We start from the raw sequence: 22,049 nt of genomic DNA, 5'->3' as shown, positions 1-22,049 counted from the left end.
AGACAAATTAAAAAGACAGGTATGTATTTAAAATCCAACCAACCTAAAGCAAAGTACACTTTACCTTCTGAAATATTTATATACTAGTAGTTGTAGGTGCTGCAACATATTTTTGTGTGAAGTAGCATCATTCTGCTTTGCCAAGTGTAAATAGCTCCCTTTAGCTGTGCGTTGCCACTGTAGGCAGGAGGAAATATTGGGCTGTTTGCTGGAATGATGGCAAAGCCTTTGTGTCTCATTGTGGGTAACCTACATTGGAGCAACCTCTGAGGTACCTTCTGCAGGGGGCTTTTGCCTGTTGGGGAATCATAGATCCCTGGCAGTTGTTGGTATTCCTGTAAAAAAGGTGGAACAACAGTGCTTGTATTAAGAAATGCAAATCCTCTGCTGCCGTGTACAGAACAGGCAGACTCCTGATCCCTTGGTGATGCCAATGGCATTTTAGGCTGCCCCAGTGAGTTGTTAAATTCCTTAGGCACAAGCTCATTTTCACAAAGGAGACCTGGACTAAGATAGTAATGCATTGGAGGCCTTACTCTCCACGGCTGTGCAGTTTGTAAGGTGATTCACAGCAAGTACAGAGGGAATGGAAAATGTTATCTTGGAAGCATTCCAGTGTGTTATTTTGAAGACATTTTGCCCAGGCACAAATGCTGGTGATTGTTATGGGTGCCTCTAGAGCTACAGAGTGGAAGGTGAACCTCCTATACCTTAGGTTAGGCTGTAACTAGTAAATGACATTTTATTCTGTGACCAGTTATTCACCTGACTATTCAGACCTTTGTTCTAAATAGAAACCAAGAAAATACTTCTGAGATTTTGGCCTGTTATAATATGGATTGCTGCTGCAGATGATTATATAGATCTACTTTACTGCCTGTTCCCCATGCCAAAATTTAGAAAAGTGTCTTGATTTTGAACTGCCCAGAAACACAGCCCAAAATGGGAGTAATCATACTGAAACAAATTACTTTTTTTTACATGCTCTATTTCCTATATTTCTTCAACTGTTTCTCAGGGTATCTACTTCTATTGCCAGTGGTACAATAATAGGTTAAATTAACTTTTAAAAAAAATTATAGTATACTTGCTCAAAGGAACATATAAGTAAATAGTTAAGATAACATTTATCTTCTGATTTAGTGTCTGAACCTGCTTCTGTGATGTTAGTGCAAATTAATGAAATTAGGATCATACCTTTAAAGAAATAGGAACAATAAAACAAACAAACAAACAAAAAAACCCAAACCAAACCAAAACCAAAACCAAAAAAACCATGGAACCCCCTAATTGTTATGGTGAATGGAATAATCTTCCATGGAGCTGTGAGTGACCAACATGTTATTTTGCACTGGGGCCCTATGAATCCATAGATTATTGACAGAGCATATAGTAAGGCTTCCAAAACATGCCATCTATAATATGCTTTTTGTATTGCTGTTTAAACTGCATTTTAAAGTGTAACTGAGGATATAGGTAGTCTTAAAAAAACATTTTGCACAGTGGTATTTGCTAGGAATATTTGCTAGGTATATGGCCAGGATGTACAGTAGATATTCAAATTCAGTATATGCTGCACAATTTGTGAATTTGCATGTTAAAATACTTGTAATTTCTGGAAATACCCTGAGGTGTAACTGTCCACAACCTTCCTCTTCTAAATTATTATTAAATATTTGCTTTCAAAGCCAAATCTTTAGCCATTTGGAGTATGAATTTCATAGCTAGTGATCTTAAAATCTCTAAAATATTTTTAATAGTCAGGACTGTGACCCAGATTTTTTTTAACCATTTTTGCTGTTCTTTTGATTATTATGTGTGAAGTACCAAAGCCTGTGTACCTCAATGCTGTGCCCCCTCAAGTGCAGTTCATTACCCTGCCTTTTGGAAAAATTGACAAGGAGCTCAGAAGAGGCATGGGCAGGACCAGAGAGCCTCATGCACTTCAATCCAGAGATAATTTTTCCTGACATCACTTGGCTAAGGAGAGAGAAATTGCTCATGCCTCTGGTCAGAACTATGTAGTTCCATGTGAACCCTTGGGAGTAGAGGGTTCAATCCTGGGAGATGTCCTTCCTGGGGGGACATTTTGGAGTCTCCAGGAGTGGATCATGGGAATGCTGGGGCTCTTTCATCTCAAACTGAGAAAGCTAGGACCTCACCTGCCTGTGTGCTGTTCAGAGATGGGGAGTTGCCTGCGTGCAGGTGACCAGATTTTAATTTTTCTTGCCTGTCCCAGCAGCAGCTGCTACTCATGGGTTTTTTTCTCCTGCTCTGTGCTGCTGCAGGGTCAGGTTTATCCTGAGAGCATATGCTTGTGGGTGCTCCATGGCAATGGTGCAGCTGAGGTATGGGGTTGAAAGAGGATTGTGGGGGCTGCCTGTGAACCTGCTCACCTTCTGCACAGCTTCAGGAGACCTGGAAAATAAAGCAATGAATTGCTTAGCTTGGAGTTTGTTTAAATACAACTCAAATGTTGCATAGTGTCTGTTACCTAAATTATTCTATCCTTTTGGAACGTTGTCCCTTAGGGATAACTGGGTACAAGTGTTGCACCACATATGCATAAAGGTGGGAATGTTCCTACAGGCTGCTGCAGCCCTCGCTGGAGGCTGTGAGTGGCAGAGTGTTGGTTTGCAGTGCAAAGGTGGTTTTTAGTTTGTACTCTGTGGTGGCAGCAGTGACCAGTGACTGTGGTCTGTGAACCTGTTGACTGGGAGCCTGCCTCTGAAGAGCAGGGACTCAGGAAAGCAAAGCTAGTGCAGTCATTCTATGGGCTTTGCTTTTATTGGGAAAACCTTGCAAGTGGGAGAAGACTGAAAGCTTGCTTGGCCTTTCTGCAGATGAAGAAAGGTCATAAAATGTTTTTTTTTTGGATGCCAATTGTTTTTTAGAATACTAATTTTTCATTTTTATGTAGTTTTCCTCGTTTTTTCTCATGTCCATTTTGCGTCAATTACAGTTTTTCTCTTTGACTATATGTGCAGTTGTTGATATCTAAAATTCTTTATTGGTCTAATAAAGTAGTTAAATGAGCTGACTTTGAAAGTACAATAGGATGGCTAAGTGAATCTATATTAAAATTAATGTTTAACAGAGAGCATCTTTGATAAAGTTAGCAAACAGTCTGTGAGCAGTGTTATAGTTATGGCTGTTTTCAGAGAACTTGAAAACTTTCTGGAAAACTCATCCTGTGGAGTAAAACATTTTCTATTTGTTTCTGTTATGAAAGGGAATAAAGTGTTACTGTTGGTACTTGTCAGAATCCATTCATTTCTCATACCTTGTAGTAAATGATAACACTCCCCTTCCTGTTTTTGAGATATTGAAACATGGAAGTGAAAAATGCTTCATTTCATTATTGAGATATAGGCAAATAATAATATTTCCCCTTTTCTTGCACTATTTCTGACTGCTCTTTAAAAATTCCACTGCACCCGTGGTAGGTGAAATGGTATGGGCCTGAAACAGGAGAAACCATTCCTAAAAGTTCAGCCTGGCTCATATCTGAATGTGCTGCCTCTCATGCTTCATTGTGAATTCACATCAACCCACTGGTGTGATAAAAGGGAATGAGCTGCAGTCATCCAAACCTTTGTTTCATCTTGAGCAGTCAGTCTGGCAAGAGTGGAAATGGCTCCTCAGCAGCAGGCTTGATGCTTAGGAAACCTGATTTAGGAGTAAATGCTTGGATGGGGACAGCCTTGCTCCTGCCCTGTGCCATTGGTGACAGAGGAGGAGCAGAAGGCTGGGCATGCATGGCATGGGCCTTGTCCACACATGGTTGCACGGAGGGGCCTGATGGGGGGTTTTGCTCAGGCAGAACTCTTTGTGCTGGGACTCATGGAACCTTGCTGCAGTTCAACTGAGCAGTGTAATTAGTATCATTTTATCTCCCAGTCAGCTGTAATAGGTACCAGGAAGCTACTTCTCTTTGCATAACTTATTAGAAAAGCTATTGTACTTTCCTACATGTATGCCTTATATGGAAGAACAGGCAGTGTGGCATTTTGTCAGGAGACTGCATGAACTGTATTTTCCAGTGTCACAACTGGCAACTGTGAAATCTGCATCGAAATGCTTGTCCCAAGCATCCTTTGGGCCAGCTAGGGGAAAGTACTGCTGGGAATGCAGGGTGCTCATACCTGAGTTCAGGGCAGATGCCTACACTGGTCCTCACTGGCATCAAGGGAGTTAGTGGTTGAACTAGGGAAGCTGATCTGGGCAATCTTCCAGCCTGAAGGATGTGAGGCAGAAACGGATGGGAGGAACTGTAAGTGATATGAGGGAAGCAGTAGGCTAGGAGAAGAAGGGTCCAATAAAATCAAGTAATAAAACACATCCATAAAACTGCAGGACCTGAAGTTTGAAACAGTAGCTCTATGTTTACACGCTTGGCACAACTTCCATTTCTAATTTGTCTGCTTCCTTCAGGCTTCCTCTTGCCAGAGAGGTGGTCTGTATGCTCACTGTCTGCAGCTGGAGATTTCCTGGTCTGTTCATGCCAGTGATGGTAGAGGGGCACAGGGAGATAAGAGTTTTCCCTGTAGCAGTCATTGCTCTTGGGTGGGTGTGCTTGGCTGGTTTTCTAGATCATAGACTTCAGGCAGTAAGGCATTAGAAATATTATAGTATATTAAATGTACTGTGGAGCATTTGGCTGCACTAACTGCTGCTTTTAATAGAGCTCAGATCTGACATTTTTGGGACTGAGAGGGTTTGGATGTAAACTTTGTTAAATTGGTTTTGAAAAAGGAAGTTCTTTCATGCTTTGAAGGGAAAAAAATATGAAGAGAGAACTGCAAGTCTCTTCCTTAAATCAAAGTTTTCTGCCTGAAACGGGAACAGCTCAGCAGAACAGTTTAAGTAAACATGGCCATAACTGCTTATCTGAGACATTGGCATCCTCTCTTCGTACTGTGTTACTTTTTTGTGGTATCCTGGCGTCTCTCAGTCACTGATGTGTTTGTTCTCACAGCACCTCCTTTGTAGGCATATACTTTTGTGTCCATTTGATAGTTGCCACCAAGATCTGAGGCTTTATCTGAACACCTTGCTCCAGGAGTGTACTTTTTCTACACCTATACAGATGAGATTTTGGAACTGCTGTCTGAGCAGTCCTACCTGCCTCCAGCTCTGAATTTGTCTCTGTTGTGGCTTCTTTATTTATTAAGCAGGGGAAAAAACAGAGGTAACTGTTTCTGACTCATCCCAAGTCAGTGTTCAGCCCAGGACAGGATAAAATCTAGGGCAATGACAGCTGGTGTACAGTTGTAGCCTGTGTGTGGGGTCAGTATAAACACTGGGAGATTTGTTGAAAATTACATATGTATGTGAGAGTGCAAGGAAATAGCTGGTGCCTGAGTATGGGATCATGATTCTTCTCCTAGGCAGGAAAAATGCACCATAGTGCAAGAATGACTTATTGATACCTAACATTACAGCTTGGGTGGTTTTTGCCCGTGTGTGTTAAAATAATATAGAGCCACACTGGGTCTTTTATCCAGGAGGCATTGCCGCATGCAAGTAACTTCTGTGCACTCCAAGTTCTTCCACTGTATCATTGCTTGAAACTTCATTATTATAACTAATTTTTAAGTTAATGCTTTACTCTAAAGACCAGCTTCTAAAGAAACAAATTTGTTTTAATTTGTACATGAACAAGAAGAAGAATGTTTTAGTTATAGAATGTAGGATTGTAATTTATTTGATAGGTCTAGTAAAGTAAGAAACTGTAATGTTTCATAGAGTACTTCTGTGTGTTCTATAACATAATCTTCAAAGTAATGGAAGAATAAGAAATGAGAAGTGAGAGACGCTTTGTTTTTTTCATGGGAATGAATGTGTCTGTACATTTCTGAGGCTCTAGTATAAGTTCTTCCTCATTTTGGTTATGTTACAAGGAATAAAAGCAATTAAAAGTAGAAAAAGAAAAAGAAGACTGTGCCTCTTGGTTAGTTTTGTTGTGATTCAGACAACGGTGTATCAGGTCATGGGAAGTGTTCTCAGCCACAGTTTTAAAAATTTGAAAAATTAAAAGTTTGAAAAATTATGTTTTGTCATGAAGTAGTGCCCAGAGTTTTAAAACTAGTACACATGCAGATGTAAGTATATTGCACTGCCAATGCCAATCTAGTACATAAAGAGCTTCACAACTGTTTGGATCTACTCTTGTTTCATAATGGGCTGCAACTTGTTTACTAATGCTTGAAAGCATGTACACATCAAATAAATCTCTGGTATTTGGGCCATAGTGTGCCAGCATTATGCAAAGGGAAGATTAACCACACTCAGTATTAAGCTACGATTCACTTCACTCTTGATTCCCCTCCATAGCAAATCAACCAAACCATCAAAGAACAGAATTAGTGGAAGGGTTCCTCAGACAATAGATTTATTTCCATGTTTATTTGTATAATTGTTAAGAAAAGGGAAATCAGCAGAGCAAATCTGCCTGGGGCTCAGGGCATTATAAATTAATCAAAAGACATGAAGTGAACTTTTGGGTGTGGAAAACCAGCACCAGATGCAAATGGTACATAGCTGCATCATATGGTGTGTGTGGTGTTGCTGCAACAGCTGAGAGCAAAACGCCTGCTTTGACTGCTGCTGCTCTCAATAGATAGCCTTTAGCAAGCAGTATATTGGCAAATCTGACACAGAGTGAATTTGCAACATTGACTCAAAAGACTTTCCTAATATGAAGTATCTTTAATGCATATCATTTGAGCTCTTTCCTGTTTTTACTCTGTTCTCTTTCAGTGAAAAGGTCAAGAAAAGCAGTAGCTCAGTGGCTGAATTTTTCTGAAGTGCTTTACAGCAGGGAAAGTGGGGAAACCTCTTAAAGTGGTGTCTTATTCAGTAAGTTAAACCCTTTTTCCTTCAGTTAATTAATTAATTAATTTTCTTTAAATTTTTTCAAATCCTATGTATCAGAATAATTATAGTTACTTAGAAGGTGTCCCCAGGAAGGTGTGAATCCTCATCGCTACCGTGGCTTTCCCCCTCCCCCAGTAGTCTTTGCCAAATGAAACCTGTCAGCCCACTTTGGCAGATACAGAAGTGTGCAGCTGACTCAAACCCTACCACAACGTGACTGTCCCTCTGCCCCTGCTGGGGCTGGTCGCTGCATTCCTGTTCAGAGATGTGCCCCATCGAGTGTGCGCCTCTTTCTTCAGCACTTACCCTGCATGTGTGTGTGTGCACCCACACACTTCAGCTGTGCCCCCCCCCCACCTTTGTCTTTGTACCCAGAAAGCCATCCAGCTGCAGTAATGAGAGATTTTTCAGAGACCAAAATGGAAACTTTTTGGGTTTTCCCCTACAGCAATAGCATAGGTATATTTGATGTTGCTACCACTATCATGATAAGAAATAAAAGAGAAAGGACTGTATTAATTTTACAGTAACAGATAAGGAGGCACTCAGGGAGAATTTCTTTAATGTAACTAGAGATTCAGTTAGTGCTGCTGCCTTATGTTGATTCCAGTTAAAGGTCAGAGACGTAAAAAAGTTTAGTGCTGCAAATTTAATTTGTAGCATCAATTTAGGATGGCTTATAAGTTTAACTAGCCTTAAGGGTGCTAAATACTTCCAGCTGAGGCCAGAAGGAATTTCAGCTGGTCAGCAGTTCCTGTGATTTGACCTGATACTACATACTATCATTTTCTTGCACACCTGATATTTCTGCATTTTTTTTGTAGGTATGAGTTTCTTTGCTCACATCCCTTTATGCCTCATTTGCTAACTCTGTTCTGGAAAATTGGCAGGATGACAGCAAGCAACTCCCTCATCCTTTTGTGTTAGGGCTAATCCTCAGGTTTCTTTCTGATGTGTCTTCAGAAATATATATTCAGCTGAGGCTGAATGCTGATTTGATTTGTAATACTAAAATGTGAACAGTGCAGATCACTTTGTGTCTCTTAAAAAAAAAAGTCATGGTAGAGGTGTATATGAACAGTTTCAGAGTTTTACACTCAGTCACATAAAATATGTTTCTAAAACACAGATGTGTCACAGCATGTGCCAAAGTACTTTGCTGAATCTGGATATTTGTCTTTGCTTTGTAAACTTGGAACTTTACAATTAGCAATTAGATTACCAATAACTTAACAGGTTATGGTATTTTATTGCTTTGAATTGTGCTTTGGTATGACAGACAGACTTTTTATTTTGATTTCAGATATATGACTTGTTTTTACTTTTTTTTTTTTGCTTACCATATGATTTAATTAAAGTTTTATTGCAATGATTGACAGTTGCTTTATTTGATACCTGTTTATAGACATTTATTCATTACTTTGTCAGTGTACTGATTTTTGTCAGAAGAGAATGGCATTATTTCTTTTGTCAATGAAAATGAGGCTATAAATTACTGTAATTTTGGGATACATTTCTGGTATGAGCAAATAGTATTCCCTTGGTGAGTTTTCTGCTGTGGAAAACTAGGTTATGCATAATATATTTTACAAAAGACCTGTATTCCTCTGAAGAGGAATGGCATTGTGCATTTCCTGGAAACAGAGAACAATTTAAATGTATGTATGGTCTTATTCAAAGTATGGAAGATCTGCAGTGTTGTTCCTCCTTGTTCACAGGGGAGACTGGAAATTATTGAATTATTGATTCTGGGTTCTGCTTGTGATAAATAAATAATTTTTTTTAAACCCTCTTTTTTAGGACATGGGGTGACGGGTTCAGCTTTGAGCACCTTGGTGCAGTCACCTGCCAGGTTCTTCCCAGAGTTGTCCTGCACCTGCCACTGGGGCAGATGTGTTAGGTCCCAAGGTGATGATACCCACAGTCACCAAAGAACAAGCAAAAGTCACACAGATGTGTCACACAGATGTGTGACTTTGTATTTTACTGACAAGTACAAAAGGATTTTGCAAAATTGCAATGCAATTAAGCTGTGGGAGTAGGGAGGATATGATGTATTCTTCCCTGCTAAAATCATTGTGTTAACAGTCTTGGCACCATCACTGAACGCCACAGTAACTTGTGGTGTACGTTTTAAGAACGCACCGAACAGCACACATTGTTTAATTCTGTGTTCTGTTATGCAACAGAGCGTGATTGCCTCAGTGAAGCACATCTGCATTGCGAGAGTAAACTCTCCTGGGAAGCAAGTGCATCTTCCACAGAAGTAGGAGTGAGGCGTGGGTTGGGCATTGCTATTTTGGCAAGCAGAGGGAACCAGTGTTGGAAAGCTGCCTCACCTTTCACTTTCCATGGAACTTACCCTTTCTCCCTGTTTCAGGCATCAGCCACTGCCACTTGCTTCTCTTAGTGGTGGCATGGGGATGGGGATGTTTTCAGTGGTAGATTAAAAGCATTTATCAGGGTTTTGGGAACCTTGGTCTTTCCTGTCTGTCAGGTTTGTTTGTGATCCTTGAGCAGAATAGTCTGTTAGGGAACAGTAAAGAATGCACTTTGGAAAAAACATCTGGAAGAGCTAAGAAAACATTTTGGTTTTACTAAAAAAAACCAAGCAAAACCATACCTGTGTGATAGTATCTTCTTTAACTGCTAAGTCAGCAGCAGTTGATAGAAGGCACAAAATTCCTATAACTTTTATATTGTGTTTCAGTTTGCTTCTTCCAAGTCTCTTTTGCTGGAAGCAAAGTGAAGCTCCTGCTGTCTCAGTTCTACTGAAGTTCTTCCTGTCATCCTAAGCTTGGTTATCAACCCTCATTTTTCTCCTATCAGCATGCATTATATTTTTATGGCAGTGTTTAGCAAAGACTTTCCAACAGTGCCTATGACAGTGTAATTGGATTCCTCTGTCTGACTGAAATTACTCCCTCTTTAATGGGGGGCTCTGGCTGCTTTCTAACACAGTTTTCTTTGAGGCAGGCTGGATGTCTAGTTAACTGGTCTGTAATGTGGGTGCACAGCATTTCACCAGGCATTAGTCAAAGTAGTTATTCATGGTTTGCTGTTAAACTGCAAGACTGGAGTGACTGAGATTCCCCAGGGGTCTGTCCTGGCTTTGGTAATACTCACTGTTGTCATTATTGAAATGATTGATGGAGCAGAAAGAGCAATTGTTAATTTTACATAGGATAAGAAATGTGAAGGGAAGCTGCAGGCTTCTTGGAAGGCAGGATTAGAGTTTTGAGCTGCCCTGGCTAATAGGAGAAATAGTCTAGGAAAAAACCTTGAAAAACAGCCAGGATACAAACATGGAAGTGCTGGAGAGAGATAGAAATATCCAGTTGCATGAGACAGAATGGGGCTGACTCAGTAGTGGTTCTACAGAAGAAGATCTGTGAGCTGATGTTGGGCTCTGTTGGAGTAGCAGTTTGGCCTGGTTTGCTTGAATAGGGTAGTAAAAAATCACAGCTGGTTCCCAGACCAGCAGAGAAAACCAGCCTGTGACACGTCCTTCTCTCCTCTCCCCTGGCACCTGAGCTGCCAGTGCCCTGCTGAGTGGGCAGCTTTTCTTTTGATCCCCTGCCTGCTTCAGTTCTGGCCCTGGTGCTGGTGACCATGCCTGTAGGGACATATCCCAGCTCAAGTCCTCCCAGGCCTGGTCTATGTGCACAGGACAGTGCATCTGATAGGGAAAGGGGTGGCAGACCTGAGACTGTAGGTGTCATGCAGTCATACAAGGAACAAGGGTTCTCTGTCTCCAGCTATGTTCCTCAAAACAGCACTTTTTTAGGGTGTGTAAAGAAAAGGCATGAAATAACCCCTCCACTCCATTCAGTGTTTGAAATGGTTTAACATCTAGTTTGGGGCACAACACAGTCAAGAGCCAGCTGGGTGGTGTCCAGGGAGAAGGCAGGAAAAATGATGAAAATTTGGAAAAAAAGACCTGGGAAAGAAGATGAAAGAATGGGGATTGTTTAGTCTAGAGGGGACAAGGCCAGTAACAGACATGATAGTAGTGTTCAAGTATGTGGAAGGTTCCTGTGGGGAGGAGGGGAATAAACTTTACTGCCTGACTGCTTGGCATTAGGTCTAAAAGAAATGAGCTCCATATGAAGGTGGCAAGACTTAGGTAAACATTTAAGAAAGCTCTGAAATTATAAAGATATTTTGGTCTTGCAGTAATTTGCCTTTGAGGAAGCTGTGGAAGCATCATCACTAGAGGTTTTTATAAAACAGACAAACCTCCTACGAGAATATTTTGGGCATTGCTTTGGGAAAGGAGGTGGAATATATGCTTCTGAAGGTCATTTCCCAGGAAATAATGAAGAAATTTTATTTATTTATTTAATTTATTCTGTGAATTTAGGTAATTAGATAATCTAATAACCCAGCAAATAACTCAAGAGATAGTGGCAATTCATTATTGCAACATACCAGTGGTAAATAGACAGCTGATTTATGCACAAACCCCAGTGATGATGATACCCTTCTGCTCTCTGTTCTAGTTTAAAAAAAAAAAATCTGAGCAAGCTAATTTTACTGGAGCGTTTCAGAAGGCTGTTCCTGTAAATATCTTACTCTGTACAGAAATAGAGGAAGCAATGTTAGTTGACTTTGCTTATTGAAATATTGTGCAAACACTATCAGTACCTGTTACTGATTGTACATAGCATGGCTGTAGTAAAGTCAGCAGTACTTTCTGAGGCATGGGACCTAAACTGGAGCAAGATGTTGTGTTTCCTATCTTGATGTCTGTTCACTTATGTGCTTCTTTTACGTGGAGCAGGGAGCAGGCTGAGAAGAACTAAGCTTTAATTACCTCATTGCTATCTCTACACGAGTTACTCTCCATTGTCTTGTTACATTAAGTGCCTTGAGAAATGCGTTATGGTGTCCCTATGGATACTTTCCTTCTTTTTTTCTTCACTGGAGAATCCCTTCTATGACTTTGAAAATTCTGCAGGTCCCCTGAAGTCTTTCAACTCCATTTCTGCTATAGAGCAAAAATGAACTTTTCCTTTTGAAACACAGTTTTCCCTGTTCTTGTCACTATGCATGACAGGGAAGAGGAGATCTCATGTGATGCTATGATGCATGAGAACAACCTGGGCAGTGGAGTTGCTACAGAACACCCTTAGGAGAGTTTCCCAAGTTGGGAGAGCCAGTTTGCATCCATGTGAGAGCAGCCAGGCTCCTTGTGTCCTGCTCATTGCAGCCTCTGGCTTGACAGTCCTGAGAGATGTTCTGTCACCCTCATCCTGGGCCTAGGAGCACTGGCAGAGGATGGTACAGTCACCATGTGCCAAGCATGGATTTAGCAAGGTTTATCATAATCCTGGCAGTATCCACACTAACCCCAGGCAGTCAGACATCACCATGTGTTCATGTCCCTGGTCCTGCAGCTCTGGGCTCACAATGTTGTGCCTATGGCAAGAGATCTGCTGCTGAGCCACTCCTGGTGCTCCTGCTCCTGAAAAAGTTGCCCTGAGCACCCAAGAATTGCTGCTCATTACCTCTTTGCAAGACCTTCCTCTTCCTAGTCTGTTGCTATGCAGGTTTGTGTCCTGATGGAGTGTGATAATAAAATGAGGACACGTATTCACACGTGCACATGTGTGCATATATTTAGTCTCTTGCCTTTTTAAATATGGAATAGCAGTGTGCACTTGTCTCTGTCCCAGTGTATCTGCTTTGCATCAGAAAACTAACATTCTTCATGGTCTTGAGTGTCCCATCTCATAAGAAACAAATCAGCACTGCTTTTCCTGTGGAGGTTCTTCAAGGGATTTAAACTCCTGATTTCAATTGTGACTAAAATGAGCAATCAGGAGAACTTTACAGAAATCACCACCTTCTAAATCTTGCTTTGCATTTACTCTTTTTAGTTAAAGTCCTTAAAGAAGAGAATGCTTTCAGTACTTGAAATAATTCCATATATCTTTTTTTAAACTTGTACTACATTGTATTTCTACAGATGTTCTACCACTAATCTGCTCCAACATAGATTTCTGTGGGCCTCTAATTTTTCTATCTTTTTCTTAAATCAGTGGTGTGCTGTCTGTTCACTGTTGACTAGATTAGATTTTTTCATGCAACTTATATCAGGCTATATTCACATTAAAATAAATGTTCAGCAAAAATGTCCAAAAAGGAGATTCTGAAACATTTCTGTCATGCAACTAAATGATTCTTTGAAATAGAAGATGAAAAACAGGAGGGGAGAAGAGAAAAAAATTCAACTTGTTTTGCATTAAAATTAAGTAATTTTTAAAAGGAATTGTTAATTCTAGTTATTAGGTCAAATTTTTTTTTTTTGGTCACAGTATCTTAGATAAGAGTTTTGGAAATCATAGATCTTGAACTCTTGCGTGCCACTTCTGTTAAGAAATTATTTAACTCCTATTTCCTTACATCCACAACTTCCAGTTTCTTTCTTTTGTTTGAACCAGCTACATAATTCAACCTGCTAAATGCACTGACATGATAGATACCCTCTCTGGCCTGGCAGAAGACTGCTGCTGCAGGCTGTCTGCCAGGCCTGGTTTAAGAAGTGTAGTTATTGACTGATAGCAGTTTTGAGGTTTGATTTTCTTTGTGACTTCACTAGATGTTGCTGAAGCAACAACCCTGAATTTGAACAGTTTCAATAGCTACCACATTTGAATGTAATATACACTGTCATAACCTAGTTTAGAATATGTCTTAATTTACATACGTAAGTGCATGAGAAAGAAATCACTTATATATATTAGCCTGTATGCAGGAGGTAGTGACCCATCTCACTGTGCCCAAAGGGGGAGAAGAGGGTTTTCTAGCAGACTTAGGAGAGGAGCAGAGCTTGAGGCTTTGCTGTTGTGTTCGCAGTCACATTCTTGGATCTTGCAAAAGTGATTCTGTCTTTCTAATTCATCCAGCTGTAAATGAAGAACTGAGACTGAAGACTGTTGAGAGATTTTAGGAATAAAGTTAGTAATTTTGTTTTCTGATATGCTACATAATGTCTTTCAGCAAAAGGCAGTGATGGCTGTTGGTCCCATGGGTGGCAGCAAGCTCAGGGCACATATGGATCAAGTGTGATAGCACTGATGACTTGTGGAGTCTGATAGTTTTCTTCTCAGAGAGCTTTGCAAACATGAGCTGGAAGGAAAGATACTGGAAATTTTCTTTCTCTAGTGTGTATAGAAAAGCTAGTTCTTGGAAACTGAAGAAGGAATCAATGATCATCTCTGAGATAAATCTTCAGAGATGGGCATGGGTGGAGTATTGGATGATTGCCCCTCTTCCATCTCCCTTGGTCATGACTTTGGCTGCACATTCTTCCCAGCATTGCTCCTGGTCAGAGTTCACACATAGGAAGAAGTTGCTGCTCCTGGCATGTAGTGCACTGGTTAACACTTAGCATCATAAGCTGTGTGCTCCCTCACTTGTACCTTTCCCTTCTCCTCTTCTAGTTTGATGTCCATCCTCAGCTACCTCTAATGCAGGGTGTCACCCTTGTCTAACTGTTTCTTGGAGCTCAGCTTAGAGGGATGAGTGCATCTGATGGGTCCTTTTGAAAGGTGTTGCTCAGAAGTGTATGTATTGACAGGGGCTGTGGCTGGGAGATGAGGAACCTTTTTGCAGAACTATCAGTCATGGTTTGTCATCCATTTGTCACTGATTTGCAGTTTCTGCACTGGTGGCCTGAGGGCCCTGTGGTGGGATTTACGTAGGTACAGCACTGTCTCCAGGCTGAGGTCAAGGAAGTCCGCACTGAGTCAGCATCTGAGTTCTGCTCACAGTTTGTCACTAATTGTGTTCAGGTCAGTTGACACTGTATGTCCACATGCAAATTGCACAGTGATTTCAGGAATCATCTGCAGAAAAAATAGGGGCACTTGCATCATGAGTTCAAACAAAATCAGTAAGTGTGAAACCCAGCAGTAAAATGAGCATGAGGGTGTTTCTGCATGGCCAAAACCCTTCAAGGGGTAATGGAAAGATTAGCCTGGGGGGGAAATTGTGCATCAGTTTCCATGAATCCTGTGCATTTTATCTTTTGGGGTTCTTTGTGTTTGGTTGGTTGTTGTTTTGTTTTTGGTGTTGTTTTTTTGTTTGTTTGGTTTGGTTTTTTTGTTTTTTTTTTTTTTTTTTAAACAGCTTGCTAGATGATGCTATAATCAGGAGTATGTTTGTAGATTTACTAGGGGAAGGCCACAGAGCAATTTGTGGTTACAGACTGATTCACTGGCTGCTACAGCCTGCGAATGGTGGACAGGGCAGGGTGGATTCCAGGAGTACAAACACTTAACTGCAGGTAGCTGATGGGGACCTTCTGTGAGTGAGCAACAAAAGGAACTCCACTGCACGCAGGCCAGAAAATATCAGCTAATGAAGCCTCTAAGATAAGATTTAAACTAACAGGAAATGAAAACTAACTTTACTGGTTTTTATACAGGCTGACCACCCTCCCCCCTTCACTAATGTTCCTGATCACTGTAGGGGAGCAGTTCCTCTACCTACTTCTTGGAATATGCACACTTGGGTTAGAAAAGTGCATGACCAAAGTGCAGAGCCAAGCTCTGCTGTCTGTGGGCCTGCAGTGAGCCTTGGCTCTCAGTCCAGCTTTATTTTAGACAAACCATTGCTGTTGTTATCTCCAAAAATGCTGCATTTGAAAACAAGGACTTGTGTAAAGAAGGAAAGTACAACACTTTCCTGTCTCTCTCTCTCTGCCTGTAATCTGTTACAACTGATCTGTTGCTGTGCAAAGGGTGTTAGGCTCAGCAACTGCTCTTCCTCAGCATACCTGTCAAATTTTGAAATCTATAAATAAGGATGTTTGGAGTGGGGGAATAGACACACCTTCTAGCTCTATTGAAATGCTTGGGCATAACATGCTTATTTTGGCAGGACAGATTGGGGGAAAGCAAACTCTATCTCTCTTTCTATATATATTGCTAAAATATAGGGACTATCCCAAATAAAACATCTGCTGTGTCTATGTGGCTAAAGCAGATTTCCTTAGATTTATTCTAGTCATGCTATGAGCTGTACTAAAAGAAAATTAAACAAGTCATGTTTCATCTCCTTCGGCTGTAGACCTTTGCCAAAGTTTGTTTCTTAGAAATTAGATGAACCTGATGAAGCAGGATTTTGTGTCTAAAAATAGAGTATTTTACTTTCTCTCTTGCCCCTTACAGGCAGAGTATAATTTTACCTCATCCAAGAAGTGAGATGAAAGGTGATTTGAGCTTTGCCTTCTTCTCTATCCTCATTTGAGCTTGTGACAGAGGGCCTTCATCTTTCCTGACCTGGTTCAGAAGTGGAGGGATTCTGACAGTGAGGAACCACTACTGCAGGTTGTTTTTGTGGCCAGGGCAGCATTTGCATTTTGCAGGTAATGTGGCCTTGCATAGAGCGTATGGCTTCTGCTATCCAAGAACATAGGGCTAAATGTTCTGCTCTTGCAGCAAAACAGCCCTGAAAAAAATGATGGAGCTTTAAACTTGAGTTTTGCAAAGCCACCTGAGCGGCACGTCCACTGGAGTGTAGCTCTGCAAGTAGCCCCAGCTGTCCTTTTGGCTTCATGAGACACGTACATGAGCTGTGCAGCTGCAGCTGCCGCCGGGCCGTGCAGGTGCATGCACGGGAGTCAGAAGGGGGCCGGGGGATACTGCAGCCGCCTGCCCTCGGCACCCGCCAGGAAGGCCGAGTCTGACTAGCAGGAAGGGAAAAGCTGGCTGGCGGCCAGCTTGAATGCCATGATCCCAGCAACAGCTTCCTTCCCCTCCGCTCTTCCTCCCCACCCCGCGGCCCGAGTGGTTTGGAGGGTGGTGTCCCAGGCGCTCGTCAGGGTGTGTGAGTGCTGGGGCGGTGCTGTTGCTTTGCTGTCTGTGCTTTTTTTCCCCATGTGGGTCTGTCGGCAGCTGTTTGCCTGCTGCTTTTCTAACCATGCGTGGCGTTCTTTGATTCACAGGATCGCAAGCGTACGAGCCAGCGTGTGGCAGCTTGGCACGACTGTTTCATTAGAGCAAAGAAGGCCTGTGTCCTGCAGGGTTGTTTTAGTAAAGACATGTCCCATCTGCTGCTTCTTATCACCCTTTTTATCTGTGCTACTGACTCATGCAGTGTGGTCTGCTCAGCTCTCCATTGCAGTCACATCACACTTTGAGTTACCTTTACTATGACTCATGTTTGCTTTTTCACTTGGCAAGTGTTAAGCTAAAAACAACCCATTCTTGTCCCTCTCTTGTGTGTCGCATCCTTTTCCTACCCTGTACCTCCAAGTCTTTTCTCTCTGTCATAACCTTTTCCTTCCCCTCAGGTAAAATCAGTTTTAGGCTGTGTAATTTTGTCTTTCTTGACATCTCTGTACTGTGCACCTCAGGCTAGTGAGATTGCCAGTCTGTGCTGAAATATGATAGTTCCTCTAAGTTGCTGTTACAGATATGCTTGGTGGAGAATATTTTGTTTCCTCTGTTTAAACACATCTGTGTTTATTAATATTTTGGTGTGAAATTTTGCATTGGGACAATGTGAGCATCTTTGTGTTTTGGCATGTAGTATATGCACGCAGATCCAAAACCCCTTGACTTCAAATTTTGTGTGCACTTTCAAGCCTGTGTGTTGAGCTAATGAGATCATAGCTTGAAACCACTTGTGCTGAGGTTGCCCTTGCTTACTTTTGGCTTATACTTTCAGAGCCAGCTTGAAGACCAAGGTGTGTATCCTGTGTGGGCATCGGTAACTTATTTCACCAGGCTTGAAATCCCCACTTAAAGTGCTAGTGCATTGTTTCCAGGCTAAAGAGAGTGACTGAGGAGTGCTACTGAAGGCTTGGTATTTCCTTGATTCAGTTGAAGGGAAATTTGCAAGTGATTTATTTGTGGACAGATTTGTGTGCATTTGGACCTTTTCAGTGCTGAGATCCCTGAATCTTTTTCAAAGGAGAGCCTGGTGCATGTTTCACTGAGGACAGATGATTGGCAGAGGTTGCTGTACAGTTTAACTGATGCTGAGTTCTGTGTCTTACTGTACTGAGTCCTTGGTCATGCCAAACTTCTGCCAAAACTGGCAGTCTGGCTGAGGTCTGTTTGCCCTGAATAAACCTTGAAGAGTTGTGCTTTCATAGTGCTGTTGTGATAACTACTTGGATATCATAAAAATTGGCCTAGAAATGAAGGAGAGAAATTCTTGGAAGAAGTTTTAGAACAGGAAGGGAGGGTAATGTGAGACTTTTATTTAAAAGAAAAACAGTTGTCCTCATATTCTTCAAGCAAACACCAGGCAGGTTTAGATTGCTGTGCCAGATTTTCTTTTCTAAGAACAAAGTTAGACTTCTTTTTTACATCAGGGTGCATGCAACAGATGAGAACACACATCTGTCTCTTTTAAACTTATGTGTAGAAAACATTTTTCAGCATTAAACAGCTAACACTTGTTTTAGACCAAGCTGCTTAAAACTATTGTAAAGGCTAAATGATTTATCTGTGCCCGTGGACGTATCCTTTGATGCAGCACCACCCGATCAAGCAGACTTTCTAGTCACATTTCAGCCCTCTGAGATGGAGAAAAGTCCTTTTGGTACCCAAGCTGCAGGGTTAGAGACTTGGTAGCTCCTTTCTGTGGAAGGCACCAGACCATATTTCAACATTTTTTCTGGTGTGTATGCTAAACAATGCCTTGGATAGACTGAGGCCTTTGCTTCTAGCAGTTTAGTTTGAAAATACCAGGGGATACGTGGTAAGTGCAGGAGCTTTACCTTTCCAAGCTTGTTGAATGGCCAGCTTCTGTCTCTGGGCAGGTGTGTCATGTTCTCTCCAGTTCCCATTTCTCCTTCCTGTTTAGCTTGAAAACTTCATTATTTTGTGAATTTGTTGTTGCTGGCAGTGTGTTGCCAAGCTTTGTTGCTCCCTGGCTAATGGTGATCTCAAGCAAAAATATTCCATTGTTTCTGAGAAGCATCTCGTTCTCATGTAAGCCTAAGTTAATACAGTCCATAATTCCAAACAATGAATGTAGGGCCCTCCTGCTCAGCCTGTGGCATCTGACTAGGAGATAGGCATTGCTCAGTGGACTCCTTGACCCTCAGAGATTTTGCTTTTCCAAGCCTGTGATCATGGTTATATATAGGTCAGGTGCTGTCCCTAACCTGCTGCTAATGGTGCTGAGGTACATCAGGGGCACACAGTGTATATGGGCAGGGGTTCTTGTGCCTCACAGACACAGGCTGCACCCTTGGGATGATGGTGGCATGTAGAAATATCTCTGTTTTCTGTTTTTCCTTGTGGTGTGAGGGGGAAAGTGTGGGTCTGCAGGATGCTGAGCCCTCCTGCTTGATACTGCAGGGCAGCTTTCCCTCAGCAGGAGCAAGGCAGTGCTTCCTGCCTCAGGACAGGCTTAGGTTCACTTTGCGGCTCGTTTTACCCATGTGCAAAATAGATGTGTAATGATACCTGCCTTTGATGTGGAATTCAGTCTTAATTAATTAATTAATTGATGTTCCCTAAATGCCTTGAGATCTGAGAATCACTCTGTGTGCTCCAGAACAGCAACAACACTTGGAGGATAGAGAACCATTTTTGCTCCCATGATAAGGAGAAACTCCAGCTCCTCCTTCCCCAGCTCCTCTCCCATTTTTTCTGGATGAAGTGATACTGTGCTGTGCATGAATTGTATGGCTTGCTCCTACTGACTTCTGCCTAGATAAATAAATAAATAAACTGATGTGCTTAATGCAGTCAGCACGTAGGGTGCTTGCCAAAGAATTTCTCAAAGCAGCAGAGCTGGGTTGCCAAATGTCATGTCTTTATATAAAAGCATTCTTCAGGAAGCAGAGTTGCGCAGGGGGAAAAAAAGAGATGAAAATGTTTTAAAAACTTACTGCTGTAAGAAACATTGTCTTCCCCCACAGGGAGAATGTCTGGGCCATGTCATGGTGGGATCAAGGGATCCTATTTTTATTTCCTCTCAAAGGCCCCTCTCTTATTTCTTTTCTGCACTCCCCCTCTCAAAGAGTAGCTCTTACTGTGGGAAGTGGATTTCAATTAGCATTCAAAGCAGGGTTTATGCGATGGTCAGCTTACATGTGGATTTTGCCAGTGGATTTTGGGTGGAGAAGAGGTTGTTTAAACAATGTTACTGTCAGAATATTTATTTGTATAATGTGATTAATGATTAAAAAAAGTCAACAGAAATTTAAAAAAATGTATTTATTTCAGGGAGTGTGGGGGAGGTAACAAAACTTCAGCATCTAAACATAAGGCTGTATGTTGTAAATGCATGCAGATCTGTTTTTACTGAGAAAGCTTATATGCACCACTGATATGTATAATTGTGTCTGTGTTCAGGGGTGCATTGTGTCAGTTCAGCGAGTGTGGACTGCAGTGGTTTGACCCTGGGTTTTCCCTGACAAGTGGAGTTTGCTGTGGGATCTGCTGTGTTCAGAGAGGCTCAGCATCAAAACCCTCTTGTACTGCAACCCACAACTTGCTGTGAGCTTGTGGGAGCCAAAAGTGTCTTGGGGTAAGGCAGCATCTGCTGTGTTTTTTCAGGGGCAAAGGATGCTGTAGGGTCTGTGGGTGAGTGGGTGACAAGCTGGATTGGGCATTTGGGGGTTAACATTGTGTCCCATGGGCTGTGGGCTGGGCATGTCCTGGGTAGCTGGGTTGAGCAGGGAGCAGAGTTTTGCCCAGTTTCAGGGTCTTGTAGGGTCCCAGACAGCAACTTGCTGCTGCTGCTCAGCTCACCCGGCTGCTTTTTGGTAAAGATGTGGGAGGATGAGTTTTGGAAATCACTTTGTGTAGGCTCATAGAATTGCTTCTGCTTATTTGTGTACTCCCAGTTCCTATCTCTGGGTGGTTCTTACAACTCCAGAGGTCAGTACTTTTTCCTCTAAATTAAAGCTTTGCTTGGCAATGTGAGTGTCTGTAAGTGTTTGCAGGCCCTCCATTGCTCTCAGTGTTGTGCAGTAACTGTTTGACTTTTTAAGCCTGGCATGGATTTGCAATGTAAATGTGGTCCATTGAATTGGTATCAATAACAGAGAGTTGGAGCTGTACTGAGGTTTACAAAACAGGGTTGAAATAGATTTTCTGAACTTCAGCCCTCTACAGTGTTTTATCTCACAGGAGTATTTAATCTGGTAGCATAATGTGAGATCATTTAGGCAGCAGTGCGGCCTCGCAACTCAATTCTCCCATGTTATAGCTGCAAATGACTGAATGCAAATTTAAACTATATATACTACTGTTTCCATCCGGATCTGTCACAACTCCTTTGAACTTCCATCAGGGTTACTATATGGCACTGCAGAATAATTAACACAGTATGCATTAGCAGTATGTTATTTTGTCCTATATTTTGTCTGGAACAAATCAGCACCAATATTTGGATAAGCAGCAAGAGCTTCTGCTTTTCAATTCTTAATGCCTGTATTGCAACAATGCAGTAAGTTAATGGTAATGAGTCTTCTTCAGTTAGTAGAGTTACATAATTTTAAAACATTGTAAAAAAACCCTTCAATCCTTCTTCTCCTTCCTTTTTCCAGAAGGCAAATTGAAATTCTGTGTGATGAAAAATCCACATCCCTGGGTACTGTGTCAGTAGGGAAGTCCTCACCACTAAGTTAATTGTGACAGGTGCCGGTGTTTCTTCTGAGATGTGCTGTGTCAGAAATAGACTCTTTCAATTGTACTTCTTTCTTCTTGCAACTACACAGTTTTGCAGTCCTGCTTCTCTCCCTGGGTTGCAAGCACTGAAATTTTCACTGCTTCTGAATCCTTGTCCACATGTCTTGTGTTGTGTGTTGATCTAACAATGAGGGAAAGAAGACCAATTAATAGGCTAGTGCTCACATTTTACAGTTTTTTTTATAAATGCCCTTAGACTGCAAGTGTAAGATAATTCCTAGACAGGAGAAAAGCATTCTGTGCAACAGTTACTGTATGTGTTTGTATGACTAGTGCCGTAAGAATGTAAATTAATGTGGTGTCTATTATAGAAGCATAATTTTACATTAATTTCTGAATTGATAAATTACATAGTCCTCAGAATACATGAAAGTGAAAATGATATTTGCATGAAGAAAGAGAACATGATAGGTAACCTTTCCATTTATACTTAGGCACAGATGGGGTATGGTGATGAGAATGGGAAGAGCCTGTATCGGTTGGAGTTACAGTGACCTAAGT

General features: G+C 41.5%; 1 protein-coding gene across 16 annotated transcripts in view; it reads left to right on the top strand.

Moving 5' to 3' along the window:
- ATXN1 (ataxin 1) overlaps positions 1-22,049 on the top strand; it is a 367,335-nt gene that overhangs the window by 167,863 nt on the left and 177,423 nt on the right. For 14 of the 16 annotated variants that reach the window (XM_077785675.1, XM_021553039.3, XM_031503950.2 and 11 more), the window contains one exon: positions 6,763-6,861. The exons of 1 other annotated variant lie outside the window; for it this stretch is intronic. The gene's annotated coding sequence lies outside the window, so the exon portion shown is untranslated. Of the gene's footprint in view, positions 1-6,762; positions 6,862-16,080; positions 16,256-22,049 lie in introns of those variants that run through there. One more of the 16 variants, XM_021553162.3, reaches the window with a different exon arrangement.

This window comes from Lonchura striata, chromosome 1 (assembly GCF_046129695.1).
Source record: "Lonchura striata isolate bLonStr1 chromosome 1, bLonStr1.mat, whole genome shotgun sequence".
In the NCBI taxonomy this organism is placed as follows: domain Eukaryota; kingdom Metazoa; phylum Chordata; class Aves; order Passeriformes; family Estrildidae; genus Lonchura; species Lonchura striata.
The sequence above is the reverse complement of the archived record's forward strand: the minus strand, read 5'-3'. Positions and strand labels throughout refer to the sequence as shown.